A 7442-nucleotide genomic window follows, 5' to 3' on the forward strand; every position below is an offset into this window, starting at 1 on the left:
CCCTCCCCTCTAGAACCCTCAGTTTGTTTCTCAGAGTCCATAGTCTCTCATGGTTCATCTCTCCCTCTGATTCCCGCCCCCTTCATTTTTCCCTTCCTTCTCCTAATGTCCTCCATGCTATTCCTTATGTTCCAAATAAGTGAAACCATATGATAATTGACTTTCTCTGCTTGACTTATTTCGCTTAGCATAATCTCCTCCAGTCCCATCCATGTTGATGTAAAAGTTGGGTATTCATCCTTTCTGATGGCTGAGTAATGGACTTAATTTAGATCTTGGTTAAAACAAAATGTTTAAAAAAACACGAGACAATAAAGATGATCTATTATTTGAACACTGGATATTTGGCATCTTAAGGAATTATTGTTAATTATTTTTAGTGCTGATAGTGGTTGTGTAATTGTTCTACTGTACCTACTGCAGCGTCAAAAATAACCCCATACTTAGTGGCTTAAAACAACAAACTTTTATTAAATCTTACAACTCTGAGGGCTAAGAATTGGAACAAGTTTCAGCTGTGGGATTCTTCTGTTCCATGTGGTACCATGTGAAGTCACTCAGTGGCATTTGGTTAGCAGATGGGCAAGTTGAGAAGGTCCAAGATGATTTTATTTATCTATTTATTTATTTAGAGACAATTTTATTTATGGAAGGCTGGGTTCAACTGAGACTTCAGACCAGCAGTTTCAAGGTTGTCAGACTTGACACGGCTGCTCAGAGCTCTCAGAGAATGTGTCCCAAAAGGTCTAGATGGAAGCTTCAAGGCTTATTAAGACCCAACCTTGGAGATACTGGAAAGATACTTCTGCCCCATTCTCCTGGTCAAGCAAGTTACTACGGTCAGCCCTCGTTCAAGGTGAAGGGAATTAGGTTCCATCTCTCAGTGGAAGGTATGGTCAAAAATGTGAGACCATCTAGTAATCTACCACAGGATAAGGGTATAGATGAAACAGGATAAGCCATGAATTTATCATTAATCGAACTGGATGAAAAGTATGTGTAGGTTCACTGTAGTATTCTATTATTTCTATTTTCTATTATTCTGTTTGAAATTAGCTATAAAAAGAAAGTTATAAAAATAGGGTTAGGTTTTCTTTTACCTGGAAGCTATGTGATATGAAAGAAAAGACCACTGTAAATACCTCTGGCAGTATGTATCTGGTATACCTTCACTGATTTTTAAACATTGAGAGAGCCTAAATAAATTTCTAGTATGGATAGGAACTCAGAGATTTGGAATTTGAAAGAGAAACTTACATTTCTTCAGATTACTAGTGTGCAATAGTATATATGGTATGAATTTACAGATATGTCTTATATTTGAAATATTATCAATAATTTTTGTGGTCTGTAAAGTGCTTTTAATACCTAGTACAACACAAACTTCAATTGGGTGCATCTATGTGGTTTTTAAAATTTATGTTTAAATGTTACAGTACTCTGGGCGCCTGGGTGGCTCAGTTAGTTAAGCATCTGACTTCGGCTCAGGTCATGATCCCAGCGTCCTGGGATCAAGCCTCGCATCCAGCTCCCTGCTCACAGGGAGACTGCTTCTCCCTCTCCTCCCTGCTGGTGCTCCCTCTCGCTCTCTCTCTCTCAAATAAAGAAAGAAAGAAAGAAAATCTTTAAATAGTTACAGTGGTAAAATCCAGGGAAACAATCAACTATTTTTCAGTTAAAAATTAACATGCTTTAATAACCACATTTTTCCTTTACACCTAATATGATCACTGAATTCTCTTCCTTCCTTTTAGATCTGTCACAAAGTCTCTTATGCAAGCACAATTTAAGTGAACTAAATGAAAACAAGAATTGTAAGACATCTGACTGTATAAAATGTACAAAGTCTTTTCAGTTTCCCTAAACTCCATGTAACCACTTATTGTCATATTCATTAGGTCTATTATTGAACAATCTGCAACTCTTAATGACCTTATTCTTGTTGATCTCTCCTTATGCACAAAAATGCAGAGGATGGCCACTCACATTTGCATTACTAACTATATGGCCAAATGTCCATAACCACCAGGTTGGTTTTATGCTTTATGGAAGATCTGGAAGCCATACAGTACCTGTACAACAGGATTTGATGCCAAGGCTTATTGCTACACTACAATGAGAGGGGGTCCCAAATAGCAGGTAGGGGGATTCCAGCCTTATTTGACAAATATTCAGTGATTCAGAGGAAGAACAATGTGAAGGGAAGGCAGATGACTTTGACATTGGTGCCATGTTTGTATGCACCAATTCCCTCCCCATCCCAACACCACCACAGCCCTTCATGGAAGACTTTCCTTCCCACAATGTTCCCATATGATGCTGAAGTAGAAAAACTAGAGAATAAATTAGAACTCATAGCCATGTGACCCTGGGGAAGACATTTAGTATTTCTGTGCCTCAGTTTCATATCTATATAATAAAGGTCTCACCTACCACATGGGACTGTTAGGACCATCAACTTATACAATGTTCTCTGAAACAACTTTGAAGCCTTATAGCTCTCTATAAACATATTACTAAAAGTAGTATTCTACATACATAAAAATACTTTAGAGGAAATCTAGAACTGTTTTATTCAAAAAGGACTCTTCATTTTCAATCTCTTTAGCATTCTCCACAGTTTTTCTTTAGAAAATCAGATGCCATGATTTCTAAAAATAGGAAAAAAAATTTTTTTTAAAGATTTTATTTATTTATTTGCCAGAGAGAGACATAGCGAGAGCAGGAACACAAGCAGGGGGAGTGGGAGAGGGAGAAGCAGGCTTCCCACTGAGCAGGGAGCCCGATGTGGGACTCTATCCCAGGACCCTGGGATCATGACCTGAGCCGAAGGCAGACGCTTAACGATTGAGCCACCCAGGCACCCAGGAAAAATATTTTTAATTACATGGACATAGAAGTGACTACTGGTCACCGACTCAAAAGGCACTCTCTCTTCTTCCATTCCATTAGAACCAAGATGTTGTTCACTGTACCCAGCTAAAAGACAATATTTCCTGTCCCATATTACAGCTAGTTATAATCTTGTGACTATGTCCAAGATTATGACAGCTTATTTAGAGATTGGAAGGTAAACACCAAAACAATCATATGAAAGAGTAGAATATTTTCCTCTCATCTCTCTCTTCACTGTGTCTCTCTGCGAGGCTTATTTTTCTGCATAGATAATAAACATTTTCCAAAGTGCTCTCAGCAAAGCCATCAAATATGGAGAAAATCGAAGGGCTCACTCACATTAAACTGTTAATAACTTACAGTGACTTAAGATATTTAATGGTTGAATTTAATATAATCCCCCAATCAAAAAGCCAAGAGAATTCAATCTTCATATACCATTATAAAAATCTATAATGTCTAAAATTGTTGAATGAGAAATAGCAGTATGAACTGTAACAAACAAAAGAAACAACTAAAAGATTACAAGCACAGGATAAAGAGTGTGGCGGGGGGTGGACAGAGTCCTATTGTTTTTCTTAAGAGAGAGATCATTTCTATGCTTTTCTAAACTTTTAAAACTTGTTTCTAATGCTACTATTCTAAAAAAGCCATGTGTACATATTAAATTGATTTTTAAAATGTTTTTTGGATAGTTATCATTCCAGAGTAATATCATCAGATATTTCCAGTGCTTTTGTTTTATCTCACATATATCCAGGCCCTACTATTTATGAATAAAATTCACAAATATCATCAAAAATGCATATATTAATTCAACACCTTAATTTTGTACAAGGATGTACCTGTTTCTATTTTGCTATCCTGAACCTGCCCTAAAGGAGACAAGTTGGATGCCTATGTAACAAGAGTCCAAATACTCTATTTTTTTTTTTTTAAAGATTTTATTTATTTGACAGAGAGAGATACAGCGAGAGAGGGAACACAAGCAGTGGGAGTGGGAGAGGGAGAAGCAGGCCCCCCGTGGAGCAGGGAGCCCGATGCGGGGCTCGATCCCAGGACCCTGGGATCATGACCTGAGCCGAAGGCAGACGCTTAACGACTGAGCCACCCAGGTGCCCCATGAGCCACCCAGGCGCCCCGAGTCCAAATACTCTAAATCCTTGCCAGGCTCCTGGTTCCTTCAGGACACAGTGACTCTGAGTGCATCCCTGAGTATATCTTGACTTGCACTGTATCATGTGACTGTAGCTGAAATGAAACAAAAATTGGTTTGCTGAATAAAAGGAACCAGTTTATAGGTTGAAGTGGCCTTGCCCCCAAATCAGTCTAACTGAGACATTCCATACTGGAGGTCAACTAACAGAACCAAATAAGGTTTTCGCTTAGGAAGATATGAATGCAAAAGAAAGAACAGTTGGAATAAGTGAAAAGAGAGAACAGTTGAAAAGGAGGCCTAGTCGAGGGAGATACATTCAGAAAGAAAAGGCTTGAGTTAACAGCTCTCAAGCTCCTCCTTCCAACGTAAGTCAGTAATCAGTGTTAGCGAGTCCAGCCAGATCAACTTCAATAAACTTCACCGGGGCAACCATGGAAAATATGTCCTGGAGGAACGCATGGGTGGTTGAGCATCCAACTCTTGATTTCAGCTCAGGTCATGAGATTAAGCCCTGAGTCAGGCTCTGTGCTGGGTGTGGAGCCTGCTTAAGATTCTCTCTCCCTCTCCATCTGCCCCCACCTTCTTCCCACCTCCTACCGCCTGCAGGAACATGTGAACATACTCTCTCAAAAAAAAAAAAAAAAGGAAAAAAGAAAAAAGAGAAAGAGAGAAAGAGAGAAAGAAAGAAAGAAAGAAAGAAAGAGAATCTCCTGGAACATGCAATGACCCATAAATCAGCCCCTACCTTTTCAGCTGCCCTTGCCAGGGTACACCTGAGCCTCCACTGTCACTAGCCAGCTACAGACAATGCAGGCATAACTGCAGCAAGGTACAGAAACCAATCCTTCAGGTGTGGATGCTCCAATCCATGGACCCAAGAATGCCCTTCTAGAATGAGTGTGGCCATCAAGCAAGACGTGTTGGCAAGGATGGCTTTGTGTGCAACAGTTCTGCATCTGTTTCAGGTTGTTGTCTTCAGGAGATGCCTGCAGTGCTTGCAGCTAGAAGCCCAAGCTGGAGAGACTCAGCTGTTAAACTAAGGAAGGCAGACTGGCTCTCTCACTGTGGCCATGCAGACAAGCAGGAGGGTTGTTCTTGTGGGAAGCTAGCCACATTCAAAATGTCTGTGCCAATGGGGTAGTTTTAAAAGTAAGCCAAGAACGTTATCTTAGCCCCAACCAGTGAACATTAACAGTGATGGAATTAAGTAAAACCGATTGGCTCTGTGTTATTAAAGGAGTACCAGTGCACAAAATGAGGTGTCTAAGAAATACTATGCTTCTTTAAATCAGCTTATCACTTTGAGACTCTCTTCTGCCAAACTGGTGAGAAATTCAACTTACATTCAACTTTGGGCACCTATATCCCAAGGAGAGTTGTGCAAATATCCTGCGGCTGACATAGAGCCATACTAGTTACTGTTGATTCACCCACCTCGCTAACCATACTCATGTCCTGTGGCTCTCCTGCTTCAATCTTTTCCACCCAAGAACCATGAAGCCATTCCCAAGCTCCCCCAGTGCCACCGGGAGCAAGGCCAGGGTGCCCCCAGCCCAGGACTGTGACTCAGTTTCAGTGCTCTGAGGACGTTTTCTCCAGCCTTGGATCTTCTCAAAGCAAAATATCCTCCCCCTCTCCTCAAAGAAACCTAGCAGAAGTCCTTCAGAGCTCTTCATCCATAGAGGTTAGATTTCTATCAACCCTACAGGATCCCTTGGCCTTCAGCTATTTCTGCTTTCAGACAAGTCATAAGCCCTGAGGCAGAGAACTACAAATCCTAATGAAAATGAGGGGGAAGAGAAAATGTTACAAGAACAAATGGAGTTTAGTAATTCAATAAATTATCTTGCCACTTTCTAGTGGCTTTCCCTGTTACCCAGTGAACAACTGGAAGTTCCTACTTTGGCCTATAGCGTCCGACATGACTTGACTTCCTGCTGCTCCTTGGACCCTCTCCCTTCCTTTGCACCCCCCATAATTCCACTATAATCACACTGTACTTTCTCATGTTGCTTGAACTTGCCAACCTCTCTCCTTACCAGAGCCCTGTGGTAGCCAGCCTCAAGGATTATCTCCAATGACTCCTTTCTTATGGTATTCATACTCTTATATAATTCTCATAACTCCTACCCTGAATAGTTAATTTATGAAACAATTGGATATTGCAGAGATGGTGATCTGTGACTATGTCATGTAGGACATGTAACTTCCACCTTGCCCCATCTCGGACTGTTTGCTCTGGGAGAAGCCAGCCAGCCAGCCACCATGTCATGAGGAGGCTTAAGCAGCCCATGGAGAGGCCCATATGGGGAGATACTGAGGCCTCCTGTCCCCATCCAGCACCCCGTGAGTGAATCATTTTGGAATTGGGTCCTCCCGCCCCCATCAAACATTCTGGGACTATAGTCCTGTCTAACATCATCTTGAGCATAACCTCTTAAGAGACTCTGAGCCAGAACCACTCATTCAAGTCATTTTCAAATTCTTGGCCCATAGGAACTGTGAGATAATAAATATTGTTTTTTAAAGCCAGTTAGTTTGGGGATAACTTGTTTTGCAGCATGGATGGCTAATACAGGGCTCAACATGCCTTTTGCTAGAACACTGTATCTCAGAATATTCCCATGTCTCCTGCACTCCTTTGAATATCTGCTCTAAGTCCTCCTTGTAATAAGGCCTTTGACTACCTGTGTAAAAATAGCATCATCTCCCCACTATGACATCATGCTCAGGCCCCAGTTCCCTGCTTTATTTCCCTTAATTGACATTTTACGTATGTGTTTGTTAGTTTACTATCTGTATTCCCATGCTCAAATGTAGGCTTCTTGAGAGCAGGGATTTGTTTTGTTCACTGCTGTTACCTCCAAAGCTGAGGATATTGTTTGTTCCATAGTAAACATTCACTAAATATTTGTTGAAGGAAGGAAGGAAATTGAAAGTCAGTGAAGGATCATCACGGAATCATGCGGTCAGGCTAAGGATATGAAACTCAACTTGTGCCTTGAAGACAATCATAACAGATAGTCATTGGGGTGCTCTGTGTCAGCCCGGGTCTAAGCAATTAAGCCAAAGAAAGGCTGCAGAACTACAGCTTATAGGATGACAAGGAGGGACTGAAAAGATAGAGAAGGTTGAATTTATGAGGAAAAGCCATAAGTGCCAATCCAAGAAGTTCCAGGGATTCTTTTCAGAATCACAAGCATGAAATGTGATACTAAACAAATCCTAAAATCAGTTTCAAAAATCAAAAAGCCAAGATTTTCACAGTATTATTGTGTTCTTATTACACGTTTATCCTCAGTATATAATTACTTCTTTTTGAAGTTCTGATTCATGTTTGCCTTGTTTTTTTTTTTAATTTTATTATGTTATGTTAATCACCATACGT

Source organism: Leptonychotes weddellii, chromosome 3, assembly GCF_054177405.1.
Source record: "Leptonychotes weddellii isolate Sample4059 chromosome 3, ASM5417740v2, whole genome shotgun sequence".
In the NCBI taxonomy this organism is placed as follows: domain Eukaryota; kingdom Metazoa; phylum Chordata; class Mammalia; order Carnivora; family Phocidae; genus Leptonychotes; species Leptonychotes weddellii.